Source organism: Canis lupus, chromosome 15 (assembly GCF_003254725.2).
Source record: "Canis lupus dingo isolate Sandy chromosome 15, ASM325472v2, whole genome shotgun sequence".
Classification (NCBI taxonomy): Eukaryota; Metazoa; Chordata; class Mammalia; order Carnivora; family Canidae; genus Canis; species Canis lupus.
In genome coordinates, this window is record NC_064257.1 from 10,930,968 (window position 1) to 10,947,334 (window position 16,367).

Below are 16,367 nucleotides of genomic sequence, written 5' to 3' on the forward strand. Positions count from 1 at the left end.
AAAAAGAGGTTCATGTTTTTAACCAGCTTTTCTAAACTCTGAACCTGAATATTTCTGTTTTTATAAATTGCACAAATGCGCGCGCACACACACACACACACACACACACACACGATGTGTCCTCCTCTGACATGGCAACCTCTCCGTTCTGCTAGGATGATTTGTATACAAACTTCCCCCCGGAAACCAAACACCTCTTCTCGCAAGGACTGGCTTATACAGCGTGCTTCCTCCAACGCAGGTGCTCAACAGGTAGATGAACGAGCGGATATGCACGTCCGCACCAATCCTCCTTTTCTGGAAGAACACTTTGTTTGGGTGGAAGGAGGGGGACCTGGGGAATTCTTTTTGCTTTTGTGAGAAAGGGAGAGCATGACAAGCTGGCACCAAGGACTGGAAAAGAAAACACCAAGAATGTCTGGGTGGGCTCTCCTCCAGCACAGATCAGGTGCTGCCCACCCTCGGAGTTTCCAAAGTGCCTGGCCGCCCATTCTGTTGCATCTGGCTCTCACACCAACCCTGTGGGAGACATAATCATCATTTTATAGATGTGGAACTTGAAGATCAGAGGAAATAGTGATTTGCCCTACATTATAGAGCTGGATCTCAGTCTAGATCGGGGGTTGGCAAACTTATTTCTTTTTTTAAAGATTATTTATTTGACAGGCTGGGGGCGGGGGGCGGAGAGAGAGACAACACCAGAGAGCACAAGCAGGGTAAATGGCAGAGGAAGAAGGGAAACAGACTCCCCACTGAGCTGGGAACCTGATGTGGGGCTTGATCCCAGGACCCTGGAATCATGACCTGAGCCGAAAGCAGACACTCAACCGACTGAGCCACCCAGGCCCCCTAGCAAACTTTTTTACATACAGGGTGAGATAGTGAGTAGTTTAGGATTGGTGGGTCCTCTGGTCTCTGCCATGACAACTTTGACATTACAGCTTGAAAGCAGCCATACATAGGCTATATGTATTCCAACAAAACACATTTAGAAAAACAGGCAGTAGGCTCAACCTGGCCTTTGGGCCATAGTTTGCTGACCCTTGGTTTAGATCTTTTGACTCCAAATCCAGTATCCTTTGCCATACTCACAGTTACTCCATTTGAACTAAAATGTCACTGACAACTATTCCAAAGCCCTGAAATACCTCTGCTACTTTTTTGAATCATCTAAGAAAAACGAAATTACCTTTAGTAGTTTGTGCTAAGCGTTTTTATTGTATCCAAACTCTAGGAATCACCATCATAGCTGATTATAACCCCTCGTTTTCCCAGTCATTCCGGATAGAAGTTGTTTTCCCTTGTCTTTGGGGCTTTGGGGGTTATGACAGCAGGACCCCAAATGTGACATCCTCATGGTTGATGGCAGCAAGAGAGGCCACCCCTTTGCAGGGCTGGCTGGAAGGGACCTCAGCATTTCTGCACTCCAACCTGCACACTTGGCTCTTTCTTTCTTCAAAAATCGTCATTCTCCAGAAACCTAACAGCTACTCCCCTCAACTATAAAGCCCCCAAGGGGGCAGCCAGATGGGTAGCTGCTGTTGATAAAAACTTCTGAGTTGAGTAAGGAATTTTTTTAATGTTAGAACCCCTAGCTCAGGCTGAAATTCTGTTCTCAAAGCACATGATAAAATCCCCAGTCACTTTAAGATCACCTGCATAGCGGTAATCCACATGCTGGGTTAACTGCAGCCAACTCTAACTCCCAGGACTCCCTCCCTGCCAGTCCTGAAATACCTTTCCTTGTTGTCAGATGCCTCAAAATTGACCTGAACACACCCTAAACAGGGTCAGAGAGACTTGCAGCTGCTACTACTACTACTACTACACACACACACACACACACACACACACACTCTACATACCTCTGTATGTGTATGTATGTGTGTGTGTAAACTATACTTACTTGTGTAACTTTGGTTTAGTCACTTAAGGTTTATTAGCCTGTTCCTTTACCTGGAAAAACAGGGATGATCCCTTATCTTCACAAAGAATCACTGTGAGGATTAACTATGTTAACATGTAGACTAACAGGGTCTATCTTGTGTCAAGCACAGTGCTAAGCTCCCTACTAATGTTTCCTAGCTTAATCCTGTGCAAAGTGGGTATCACTGGGCCCATCCTGCAGATAAGGAAAATGGGCTAAGACATGTTAAGTATCCTGCCCAAAGACAACCAGCAAGTAGGGTCCATGGCTAGGATTTGAATAAGCCCAGGTCTGTATGACTTCTCAGCCCATGTTTTTCTCCCCACGGGGTCTGGCCTCTGTGAAAAGGCACAGCAGTGTTCAGCATCAAGTAAGCACTCGGGGATGCACACACTCTGCACTGGGGAGTGCTTTGAGATGCTGGAGCACCCATGGTTCTGCACCCATGGCTCTGTTCCCACCCAGCCCACCTCTGTGGACTTTACACAATGTTAGGCAGTCTGAGTCTTGGCTTTTCTCCTGCAAGCTCAGGGTCAGTAGAAACAACTAGTCAGATAATTTATTTTCTTTTAGTAGTTCATACAATCGCCTCAAACTAAGTATGGCTTAAAGTCTTGGGAGGATGGCCCCTGTACCAGCATCGTTGGCATCATCTGGGGATTTGATACAGAAATGTAATGATATAAGAAATGCAGCTGCCGCTTATTGCTGTGTGGCCTTAGCGAACTAAGTTAAGTTAACCTCCCTACACCTTGGTTTCTGAAAAAGCTACACATCCTAATCCATAGTAACAAGGAAGGGAAGCTCCAATACGAAAGTTCTCAGAATTTCTTTGTATATATTATTTCTTTTCTTCCCCCAATTCTGCATTCCTACTTTGTCCCTTTCTGCTACTGTAATCTCATCTGTAAAATGAACCTAATGTTACTTTTTAGGAAGATTAAAAGTGATAATGTATGCAAAGTGCCTGACATATAATAGATGCTCAATAGATGGTGGATCCTTGCCTTTTTTCTCCCACATCACATTAAATACTGCCTTCTACAATCGTCTATGAGAATGCTATCTCCTCAGTAAGGCCCCCAACCTTCTTAAAGGTAGAGAATGTTTTTGATGCTTTACTCTTATATTGGAGCACACGATATGCAACAGGCACAAATTCCATACATAATAGGCACCTACAATGAGCTACATACTTGAGTGGGCCCCAAAATAACCAAGAAGTTGTTCCTAACTTCAGGGGACTTAATATGCAGAAGGGAAAGATGGATATAAGAATTACTTTTAGGGCAGCCCTGGTGGCTCAGCGGTTTAGTGCCGCCTTCGGCCCAGGGCCTGATCCTGGAGACCCGGGATCGAGTCCCAGGATCGAGACCCAGGATCGAGTCCCACGTCGGGCTCCCTGCATGGAGCCTGCTTCTTCCTCAGCCTATGTCTTTGTCTCTCTCTCTCTTTCTCTGTGTCTCTCATGAATAAATAAAATCTTTAAAAAAAAGAATTACTTTTAGTTCAGCAAAAATAATAAGTATATCAGAGATATTTCTTTTAAAACTATACACAGGAACAACAACAAAAAACTATATACAGGAACAGAGAGGAGATGGAGACTGATTCTGACTTAGCACAGTGCAGAAGGCTTCCTGGAGGTGGGAGAATTTGGGTTCAGAGATGAAGAAACAGTAGAATTTTGGTATGGCTTTCCCATAAAGGGATGATCAGCTTCCAACCTAAGGGCTAAATCCAAGCACGGCATACATTTACCCCTCAAGTATTTATTGAGCACCTATTATGTGCCAGACATAGTTCCATTTGCTGAGATTATAGCAGAGAACAAAAATACTTGGTTTCTGCCATCACTGAATCTATATTCTGATTGGGGGTGACAGAGCAAGATGAGAAAGGTAAATAAAATATAAAGTTTGTCAGATGATGGTGAGTTCTTGGGAGGAAATATAGCACAGAAGGGGGAAGACAGTGTAGGGGATGAGGCTACAACTTTTTAACAGAGTGGTTAAGTAAGACTAAGGTGACATGACAGCAAAGACCTGAGGGAAAAGAGGCAGCCGGTCTGAGGGAAAGTCATCCCAGGCAGAGGAAATCTTATGTGCAAAGGCCCTGGGGCAGAACCATGAGTGGCATGTTGGAGCAATGACACAAGTGAACGTGAGGGCAGCACACCACTGCCCTTGATAAATGCATGAAAAGAAGAAAGGAGCAGCCCTGTTTTCTTTAAAATACTTCTACGGTGCTCTTGAATAAGACATGTAGGAAAACCACTCAGCCCCCTCTCCTCCATCTTGCAGATAAAGATGGTTCTGAAACCATCTCTTGATGTGACTCTGTTCCTCATTAGACAGGGGGCAACCTGAGGCCAAGATGGTATTTTATTCATCTCCGTACCCCAGCACCTACCAAAGGCTCCAGGACATTTTTGGATAAATGTCTGTTGGGTGAATGGATAAATATCTCTTCACATACATAGTTACATCCTCTTGACCACATTCAATCTCTTATACACTGAACAGAAAGAAACCAGAAAGAGCAGCAAACTCTTTTCCCAGGGCCTTACCATGTTCAGAGGAACCAAACTCATGAGATACACCTGACAGACCTGCAGTCTCTAGTCTGAAGGAGACTTTATTGCTGCTCAGAGCCAATCCTAATATTGGAAAGGCTGTCATGGGAAAGCAGGGAGGGGTAGGCCTGCCGTGTGGTGCTCAAGGGAGAGAACAAAGACCAGGGAGAAGAAAGTTGTAGAGTAGACTTCTGCCTTGATAAAAGGAAGAACTTTCTAGTAGGGATTTATAAGGGTGTGGCTGCCTCGTGAGGTGGTAAGGGCTCCATGACTGGAAGTATGCAAACAGGCCAGATCAATGTCTTACCAGGGGATGTGGAGCAGTCAGCAAGATTTACTGATGCCTTCTAATGCTACGGTTCAAAGATTCTAAATTATATTTTATTTATTTATTTGAGGAACAAAAACCAGGTTTTTTATTTGTTCATTTCTTGCATAGGAAGTATTCCTTGGTGACATCCTTGGCTTGAGATCCTTTACCACAGTCCTCGACTACCACACAACTGCAACCAACCACTTTACGGGGTTTTCCCTGTCTGTCAGTTTTGTAGAGGCCTACCCATCCCCCTACTTTCTTGCTGCCATCAACCTTAATTTATTTGATTTGGTGCTCAGCACAAAGGGCTTCCACCAAATTGACATACATAAGCTCAACACAGTTGGATGCAAGCACACAGAGATGGGCTCAGTGCTTGTCTAAGGCTGTGGCAGCTTTGGGAATTCCTTACACCAGGCCATCATGGATGAGGGCAGTCTTCAACACCTCTTGTAAAGCAGTATTAACATCCATTACACCTCCATCAGCAACGCCTTTCTTGGCCATGGCAGTGGGCGACTGGGGGGCGGGGCAGGGAGGGCAAATCTTGAGTGCACCTGAGCCTCTGCCTCTGTGCTGCCTGGTGTCAGCAGGGAAAGAGCTAAATTATATTTATTTTAGACCCTATGCTCCCAACTTCTTTCAGTTTATCCTGAGTTCTAACTGAGGGAACAAAAAGAATAGAGAATAATTACTAAGCACCTCTTACAAGCTAAACACTTTACATATACCATTATTTAAATCTTCACAACCTCTGACGCATGCATTTCTATCCCTGTTTTATAGAAGGGGAAACTGAGACCCAGAAAGTAGAAATCACACACCCAAGGTTATTTGGCCACGGAGTAGCAGCCAGACCTGTCCGATTCCAGAGCCTGTGCACTTTTTTGCTGTGTCCTGGTTTCTTGAATATGTGCTCATTTGTATGCTAAACACACCTGCTGGACATGCATAGCACAGTGTGCCTGAGACTTTGAGAGAGCCTGGTTTTCTAGTACTATCTCCAAGTCCTCATTCTCTCCATTTAATTCCAATGTATACCCTCAAAGTATCCCAGTCCCACCTTTTAACTTGGTTGTGCCTGCCAAGCTGGATCTGGTACATCATAGAATGACAGTCTTGGAAAGGACTTTGGTATCAGTCATCTTCAAGTCTGTTCTATAAACTCTAAAACTGAGGACCAAGGAAGAAGCAAGGGGTTCATGGTCTAGTAGGACAGTCAGACCTATGAATCAATGATAGTAGAGTATGGTTCAGTGTTACGACAGTTAGAAGGAGAGAAAGCTTTCTGAGACTAATCCAAAAAGATTGATAGGAGATAGCCAGGCAATAGATGAGAAGGGCATTCCAGCAGGAGGGGACAGCATGAGCATCCATTCCTCGAGGGGACAGATCTGCCACTCAGTTTACAGCCATTACTTCCAGGAGGCCGCTGATGGTTGATATCAACCTGAACTGTCAATACCACTTCCAAGTTGAATCTGCTCAGATGTATATATGACATCTTCCTAGACCTCTGGAGCATATTCAGGAATCATTTAGGCATCTGAAATTTTGAGTGTATCTGCTTTCTGTCAACAACAAACACTATTGAAAGAGATAGACCCAGCCTCCCTTATTTTGAATTCCCAAAGTATTTAAAATTACACTGAACCGGTACTAGGTTATTTCCAGAGGTTACATTCTGGCTTCCTAAGTAGATGTAATTTCCCCAGAAGCTGAGAACTCATCATGTGGCATCAAGATGGCAATGAGCAAAAAGCACTTGTCCCACAGGAGGCATTCAATAGAAGCTTGCTGAACGAAATGCAGTTCTTAGTGAACCCTAAAGCCCTTCTGGGCAGGGACATGGATATTATTAATCTTGGTATGACCAATGTCTGGCACATAGTAGGCTTTCAATAAATCTATGTTGAACAGATGAATAAGTTAACAAATTCAACAAGTGAATAAATAGGAATAAAAATAGTTATTTGGGGGGCACCTTGAGTGGCTCAGTCAGTTAAGCATCCGACTCTTGATTTTGGCTCAGGTCACGATCTCAGGGTCATGAGATGGAGTCCTGTGTCAGCTCCCTGCTGAATGTGAAGCCTGCTTGAGATTCTCTCTCTCCTTCTCCCTTTGCCCTACCCTCCCCCCACCCACTGGCTCTCATGCTCTCTCTCTCTAAAAAAAGAAAAATAGTTATTTTTTTGAGTGCTTACCATGTGCCAATCACTGTACTGAGTTCTTTGGGGTTTTTTCAGCTTTATTGAGGTACAATTGACAAATAAGATTATAAGATATTAAAAGTATACATTACGATGATTTGATATATGCATACATTTATTTATTTACTTATATTTTTGATGAGAACATTTTTCTAGCTGACTCCTTTATGTCTTTTATCTCATCTACTCCCTAAAACAATTCTACAAAGTAGGCATTATCACTACCATTTATAATCCAGAAGACTAATGTCCAGAGGCCTCAGATCCCAGGACACAACTCCATCTGGCTCCTAAGTCCATACAGGCTTTTGATAGAGTTTCCCGATTTCAGAGATCGTATCAACCAAATTGTTCAAGTAAATGTGAAACAAAGCTTCTGTTATTGGGGAGAGGCACATGGAAACGCACAGACTATACACAACAATTTCCAGCAGTCCCCAAAGCAGGAAGGACCAGTTACAAAACTACATTATTCCAAAAAGAAAGCCAACCAACAAATTCTCAAAGGAGTTTTTTTTAAGCCTCTTTTGGTTTCTCCTATAAAATAAGTTGCTCCAAATGAGAGATCTTCAAATATATATTTCAATAATAAACCTCAATAACTGACAAAATGAAACTAATCTGAACCCTATTTTTCTTCTGTCTGTTCAGGGAAGAAAGGCGATTCATAAGATAAAAAGCTAGTATCAAGTACTTAGTTTTAAAAAAAAGCTGAAAGGGAAAAAGAGAATGTGCCAGGGATAATAGAAACCTCAGTGACAACCACCTCACCCTCAGCATCTATCACACAAAGAGAAGTGTTCAGACTGATGACCCTGGGGCAATGAAAGGTTCTTAATCGAAGCAACATTCAATTAAATTATGCACAGAATATTCTTACAGACAGGAAAAAATAGTCAAACATTTAAACATATTTTTAACAAGGGTTGAAAGAAAAAAAGGAGGATTTGGCAAACTCCCAGCTACCCACAGAAATGAACCAGAATTCTTAATTCTTGGTTGGCTTGTTCTCACATAAAACAAAAGGTCTGGATGTCAGACAGACAAGGCTTGCTACCCAGAATGGATGCACACCAACAGGTGATTCCAGAAATGCAGCCGATGTTAGACAACGGTCTAGCAACAAAGGAAAAAGAGGTAGAAAAAGTTATCAGGTTAGTACTAATTACATACACTGTAATTAGCCTTCGGGCAAAATGAGGCTGCCTGTGGGTGAAATGTCTGTGGGTGAAAGGAAGTGCTGTGTTTAACACTAAAGACAAGGCTTCCAAAACTCCCATCACACGCTATTTGTATAAAGCCTGTGTGGAGGCTCCTGATACCATGTCGGGATTTAGATTAAGTGAGATAAGTTATGGGAGAGGGCCCAGCACACAGTAGATGCTTCATAAATATTAACTGAATATAAATCTATTAAAACTGCCTCTATCCAAAGTAAAAGAAAATTCATGGCTCTCGATGAAGGAGGTGAGATAAATAACTTGTCTGTGCAGAGAGAAGTCAGGATGTCAAATATGAGCTGGAGAAGGACATTCTCTGAGAATCTTTATCAGTGTGTCATTTCTGAAATAAGGGCTTGCGGATCTCTGGCCTTGGACTTACCGCTAAGAGCTGTGTGAAATGCTGCGATGAGTACCCCGTCCCTATCATCAAGGAGTTCACTGATAGTAAAGTACCAGACAGGAAGCTCACAACCATGTTCGGTTCCAACAAATGTTAAAAGAGAAATTCCCCAGATCCATGAAAAAGAAAAGAAACAAGAAAGAATAGCACATTTCCCCTTTTTATCACCATTCAGCTTGCAGGTAAGAAATAAGACAAAATCAAGAAATAAAAACCCAAGAACAAAGGACTCACACAGAAATGGGTCTGCAGAGTAGGAATCAGGGAGGGAAGCGATCTTCTTTAATTTTCTTTCTTTCTTTCTTTCTTTCTTTCTTTCTTTCTTTCTTTCTTTCTTTCTTTCTTTCTTTCTTTCTTTTTACAGCTAAGGGCTTCTCAGGGAATGGCTATACCGTGCAAGTGTGACCAGCCTCATTACACTGAGTCAAGTAAGTACCTGGGAGAGGTGAAAATGAAGGAATGCCCGGAAATGTGTGTGAGAATCACAAAATGTAAACACCTTCTATGGCTCAGCTCTTTTGGGCAATGGAAAATGAAATGTCACCCTGACAGAGAACCAAATGAACCCATGATTTAAATAGTGCCCAGGACTTGCTCAGTACTCGGTGACTTTCAACAAAAATGCCTAATATGTGATGGGGCTGTGTTGGTGCTGAAGAGATGGACCCATCTGGCACCATATTCAGTTTCTCTCGGGGAGCTAGCAAGACTTTTCTAGGACACCAAGGCCTCCACTTGCCCACCCATATGCAAAAGAGGACCTCACCTCTTTCTTAACAAAAGAAATGAGGTCATCAGGTAGGAACTGCCCCAAACTGCCTCGTTCCCTTCTACTTGCAAATTTATCCCTAATGGAGCTCCATCCCTCTCTCTTAGCTTAGAACCATAGTTCATAAAATGCTGGAGGAAAAAAGGTTCTGAGGCGATGGTTACATATTATACCTTCCTTTTAAGATTTATAATGCACATTAGCACGGACTCAAAGAAGTAGTGATAAAAAAGAAACCTCTTTTTAACTTGGTTCACTTCCGTTTCCCAAACTCATTTGGTCACAAAACCTCTTTTAAAAAAACATATTACCTATTAAACTTCTTTTGGAAAGACTTTTAGATGAGATTCCCAAATGAACATTCCTATTTGAAACAGGACCGAATACTGCCTCAGGATATAATTACCCTGAACTGGGGGGTCTGGGCCTGTGCTCTGAGCTAGAGTTCCTGAGATACCAGAGGGGCCCACAGAAAAAAGGAAACCAAACCAGAGAACTTCTAAGGTCTCTTTTCACTGTAACAACCTATGATTCTGTTCCTCAGAAGACATCACAGAGACTTGCTTCTGGGATAATCTACACAGGACGGAGATGCATGATGGGGAGGGGGTCAGACGTTTTGAAGACATATTTTCATGTTGGTACAAGTCGTAACAGGTCTGATTTCTAGCTTACTATGTGTCAGTGGTCAGCATGCAATCACTCAAGGAGTTTCACTCAGAGAACCAAAGACGCAAAGGAAAAACAAAATACAATTGTGTGTGGGACTCCCAAGCAGGAGCACACATGTATACGTGCACACACAAACATCTGCACATTATCTATGCTTAACTGACTAGGCGCATGACCCTGGGAGCCAATATAGTATTGCAGATGAAAATAGAGCCAAACAAACCTGGGTTCAATTTTGCTCTGACATTTAGAATTTGTATGACCTTGGACAAGTTATGTAACTTTTCTGAGCTTGTTTCCTCACCTGAAAATAGGGCTAATAATACCTACACCTCACAAAACTGCTGTAAGAATTATGTTACTGTACACCAGGTGCTGTTTTTGAGTATTTTATATGTACTGATGCTCGCAATAATCCTATCAATATCCCTATTTTACAAATGAGAAAACTGAGGCACAGAGAGGGTAAGAATTTTCCTGTCAAACAGCTAGTGACTAGTAAGGTGGGGATACTAAGGCAAGCAGTCAAGCTCTCCATTACCAGGCTACGCTGCCCAGCACAGTTCCAGATTATAGTAGGTCCATGATATCCCCTGGGAAGACACACACACACACACACACACACACACACACACACACACACAAATACACAAAAACCCTACACCTCTTCCTCTCTGGGATTTAAAATGTGCTGTTTTTGTCATTAGTTTATTACCCAGGCAGTTCAAGTGGGCAGCATGCAGACACCAGCTTCCCAAACACGAGGATCCTATGTGGCTGCTCAGGGAACAGAAGAACAAATTCAGCACTGAGAAATGTTAGTTCATTCTGAATGATGACTCACAACCACTATTTTCACAAACAGCCTGCTAATTAAACTTTCTTATGAACCCTGCTAACCAATTTTTCCAATGCATGGAGGAAAAATCATTCATTATAGACCGGAATCCAAAATCTAATATTAACAGCACAAGTAGGATCTGTGGCATTGTAATTTGATCAGCTTGAGCATTAATAACAGTTAGACACTGATGTCTGAGAGAGTTAATCAGCTTTTGTTGAGATGTACGTAGATAACTGAACAAAACATCTGGAAGGCAGACTAGAAAGCAAAACTAGCTTATCGCAAGGGGTTTATATTTGCTTTACCCTCATAAATACCCTGCTTACAATGTCCTATCTTCTAGGTGAACACAGTAATATCCTGAATTGGTATAACACTTTAAAGACTTACCAACATATTAGCAGCTCATCTTACGTCGAGACACAGTAAGGTGGAAAGAGCCAGTGTTATTATCCCCGTTTTATGCACAATAATCTGAGGCACAGAATGGTTTGATCCACTGAAAGTCCCATAAGTAGAGTGAGAATTTGGTGGGTCCTTCCATTTTATCATGTTGCCACTCATAAAGGTGGCTTGATTTTAAAAACAATCTCAGAAATCATCCTGGCATTTCTGAATATTGAACTAAAGGCTTTCATTTACAATCTTCCAGAACCACTAAAACGGCTGTTCATTGTTACTGTAGCTATTTCTGAGGTTTACTGGAATACATCCTACACAGCCACATGCAAGATTCAGGATGAAACAGCAAGAATGCGAGGAGCCCTCTCTGTGAAGGGCCCTTGTTCCAACTGGCAGCAGCATGTGGTCAGACAGACATGGGTACACAGACAGTTTGGTCAGTCGCTTCAAACAACGTGAGCTTTGGTTTCCTCATCTAAAGAATGGGGCTGCTATTACCTCTTGGGGTTGTGGTCAGGATTAAATGAGATAACAACCACAGAGCAACTGGCATCCAGCGGCACCTAATAAATGTAAGGTGCCATTCCACTCTCCGGCCTTCTCCTCTGGCATCTCTTACTTCCAACTCGGAGTTACGTAACTGAGGACTAAACCAGGGACATACAGATACCAGCTTGTCCTTTCCTCTCTCTTTATCCATCTGTTGGCCCAGGGGTAGGACACTTGGTGAGAAAGAAGAGGGAAGCATTTAGGAGACAGAAAGGGCCCCTCCCATTTACAGGTTGCTTCAGCTTACAGGTGCCTCCACGTGTGTCAGCTGGTTTGGATGGCAAGTACCACGCAAAGACAGTAAGGTAAGGATCTATCCTACTATGTGTTGAGAAGATGGAGGTCCGTGGGGATAAAGTGCCTAATGCAAGGCCGGGCGCACACCTGTCACATGTGTGTGTGAGAGGAGCTGGGGGATGGTGTGGGACTCTCCTGGAGGTCGGTCTCACTGTACCGTGCCTGGAATTCCTGACAAAGAAGCATCCGGGCTGTGTGTGTGTGTGTGTGCATGTGTGTGTGTGTGTGTGTGTGTCTGTGTTAGGGAGTGTGGAGCACTGGATGGAGTGCTCTATTTCTTTTGGACTTAGAGTGGGGTCTGTCTCCTTGTGGGCTCCGCTGCCTGGCAAGGGGCACCGAGAAGAGGAAAGGTGGCTGAGTTTGCAGCCACTGAACTGAAACCAGTTCCAGTTTGCAGGATCAGGAGCAAGAAGTGAGAGTCACCTTTGATTTTCCTGTTTGCCATCCAGTTCAGAGTCCCGGGCAGCGGGGAACCCACCAGAAGTCATTGCAGGAACCCTTCCCAGGGAGATGGAAGCAGAGGACTGAAGTGCCTACGTGCCCTGCGCCAGGCTGTGAGGGGCCGGGGAAGACTGAAGCTGGGATACCTCAGTTCAGGGCAGCAAGTGAGGAAGCCCAATTCAGAACACCCCCTTTGGCACATTATTTACAAAAACAATGAACTCAGGTACTCCACTCAGGCAGCTTCTCTCTGGCACTGCCTGCCCTGGCCAGAAAAACAAACAAACAAACAAAAACATGTCAATCAATCCAACATGGGTTCAGGCAAGAAAGATGAGGAAAGGAAAACTCTTTGTATGTGATTCCAGGCTCCCTATGCCACCCTGTATCATAGCTGGCAAGCGTCTCCGTGGAGATCTGCGGGCTAATGTCAGTGTGGGGGCAGGGAGGGGGGCCGGGGCTGGGGTCTGCTTACCACTTAAGAATGGGATCAAGGTCACCATCTATTTTCCCTTGATGTAAAGAAAACTTGGGCTAGGTGGTTTGTTACTTCTCGGACAACTCACCTAGCCACATTGAACTTACTTTTTCCTTCTCGTTCTCCTTTTACCATTTCTTCTACACACAATTTGGTCTACCTGGCTTTTTAAAAAATCCATGGCTATTTTAATTCTATCTCTTTTCCGTACTATCTTACAAAGCCAATTCAAATCCGTTTTTAATCAAATGGCATGCAAATAAATAAAAAGAAAAAGAGGAGTCAGGACAGGCGACGAGCAAAGAGAAGAAGGAGCAAAGAGAAGAAGGAGCAAGGAAAATAAGAAGCCAAGTGCTCCTGACTCCAGTCTTCCTTGGCTGCACTGGCCTCATTTGCAGTGAGTACAGACATTGTCTATATTGGTGATTTCAACAGGGTCAGAGGAAGTACTAAAAGTAAAAGCCTTTGAAAACAGACAAAAATGGCAAATATTGGGGATGATTAAGTATACATTTTAAGCCATACCACCAGTAAAATGATTTAATCTGATTCAAGATGTTTGTGATGGGAAATTCCATTAGCAGCCTTAGGAATTAGAGTAATTACCCTAACTAGCTGTATCCACTTAATGCTGATGGGACCTCACGTATCACCAGACATCAACTACAAAACAAGGGCCAAGCAGAAAACCAGACTTACAAGTCAGCAAGAAATTGAAGGAGGTGAAAAGAGAGTCGCTGAGAGAACACGTAACTGACCTCAGCAAGATAAACAATGATTCTCAAGGCCTAGACGCCACGGAGAGTCTGCAAATTGTCCACCTCCTTCCCCGTTAGGTCGGGTTATTTATTAGTAAAGTAGAAAAACACAGACTTTGGAGTCTGACAAACTTGGGTTCAAATCTCAGCCCCACTGCTTATTAGCTGTGACCTTGGATAACTTATTTAACCTTTCTGAGCTTCAGTTATTTTATCAACACAAAGGGGGCACTAACACTCACCCACAGAATAGTCCTGACTGTTCCACTCACTGTTCCTTGGAGAGGTGTCTGAAACTTGGCTCAGCTGCTGCCTCTTCAGCGACCGGTCTCCCCCAACCTGCTCTCTACCAAGATCCCAGCTCACTCCTATTTGATACTTGTTCCGAGATCCCCAGCCCACTATCATCTTGTTCCCCTTTGAACCCCAGTAGCCGATGTCTTCGTGTTCATTCAGCAGAGGCAGAGTACTAAGGTAAGAGAAAGACCGTAGACTTTGCAGCCAGACAGATCTAACTCCACTCTCCAGCTAACTGATTCTCAGTCTTGGCCTCCTTATCTGTAAAATGGAGATAATACCAGTGATTACACATGACTGCCACACAGCTGCAGTGAGATAGCATGTCATGATGTGCCTCGCCCTGTAGCCGACACATAGCAGGCCTTCCGTCAACCCTCCAGCTTCACTGCACTGTTAGGAGTCTTTCTGTGCTAATGAAATTAATAGGCAGGTCAGAAAGGGTGAGCTTGGACCTTGGTGAAAAACAAAACAGAACAGAGGCACCGGGGTGGCTCAGTCGGTTGAGCATCTGCCTTCAGCTCAGGTCATGACCCCAGGGTCCTGGGATCGAGCCCTGCATTGGGCTCCCTGCTTACTGAGGAATCTGCCTCTCTCTCCATCTGCCTCTCCCCTCACTCATGCACTCTGTCACTCTCTCAAATACATAAATAATAAAATTAAAAAAAAAATCCCCACACAACAGAACAAAACCCTCTACAAAATAGCAAAGGTGATGTGTCCACATCCCAGACCTGCAGGTTGCTGCAGGGCCCCATAATGTGTCCTGGCTTCCCCCATCCCTGCCCTGCCAGCAGCAACATGTAGGCACAAACTATGTTTTAGCCTCTCTGGCTTCCTCACAGACCCTGATACAGAATTTAAGAGAAGAGAAGGAAAGGGAATAACATTTATTTGGTCTGAGAGAGCAGACACTAAATAAATACTGTTGGCTGATTGAAAATGTTTTACAAATATAAAAGCCTTATACAAATATATGGTCTCTATCTGAATTTTATGTTCTCTCCAAACTAGAAATATCTTCTCCCATCAAAGCTCAATTTGAGGACTGCAGAAAAAATAAAAAGGCAACTTAAAGATCTTTAGTTCTTACAAGGCATAAAGACAGATACAGGGTTCATCGGTTAAGAGCAGTAAGGAGGATGTGGAATAAGGAGGGGGGAGCCAGACCAAAAAGAGAAATCACCCTGCCACACCTCCCAGAAGACAAGAAAAAAATGAATTTCCCATTAACACATTTCAGAAAGCACTTTCCTCCTACCCTGAAGCTGATGAATTACATTTTTAGATAATGTGTGGAAATTTCAACTTGACATTACCTTCTTCCTTAGCTCCTAGTCTCAATCAACCAGGTCATTCTCCAGAGAAGGGGGAGGGAATGAGGGAGGGAGTGTGTGCGTGTGGGGGGTGTGTATGTATGTACTGGGGGAAGGAGGGGAGGCTGGGTGAGCAGGGAATTGGTCCTACGAACCAAACAGTCAGCTAAAGTACAGAAATAGAAAATCCTTAAAATACCCAGGCCTGATTCACATCCTAGGTAAAAATCCTTTGAGACATCTCTCCTGGGAAGTGAGAATACTTTCCTACAGTTATCTGAGTTTGGAACAGGGCAGAACCATCTGATAGGGAAGGGGAGATGAAGGGGAAGACAGCCAGGGGGCAAAAGGAAACCATCCCTGGTCTGTAATCCTGACTACTGCCATCCTGAGAGAGGAATTATGTGGAAAGAAGCAGAATGTACCTGTACAAATTCTAACCCTCATGGCTCCACTCGGTTGCCAACCTATCCTGATTAGAAAGGATGGGAGGTCTCTGACTGCCCTGACGGGTGTGTTAGAGGCACAATAATTACGTGGTCTACTGTCGTTACTTAACATTCTGACATTTTCCAAGTTCCCCTTAATAAGGGACACCCCTGTTCTCCCATTGTGTCTCCACCAGGCTGCCAAATCTTCTCCATAACTATTTTCCATTCACCCCAACAAGAATCCATTTTTCTCCACAAGTCAACAAATCAAAATTCTTTCCTTCTTCATAGAAGATGACTGCAGGGAGGTGACAAATAAAATGACAGATGCAAATCTGCCTGATTTTCTTATAAATTCAAGGGACACATTGCACTGTACCAAGCATGTTTTCAAAGTCAGCAGCAAAATGTGATGATGAAGGCTACTATTTCCTCTCCCCTTCCCATCACTAGTGGATATCC

General features: G+C 43.5%; 1 protein-coding gene and 1 pseudogene across 6 annotated transcripts in view; both read right to left on the minus strand.

Moving 5' to 3' along the window:
* The window catches only part of ELAVL4 (ELAV like RNA binding protein 4), a 91,530-nt gene that overhangs the window by 28,810 nt on the left and 46,353 nt on the right, over positions 1–16,367 (minus strand). The gene's annotated exons all lie outside the window — the stretch shown is intronic.
* LOC112642494 (40S ribosomal protein S12-like) lies at positions 4,927–5,325 on the minus strand (annotated as a pseudogene).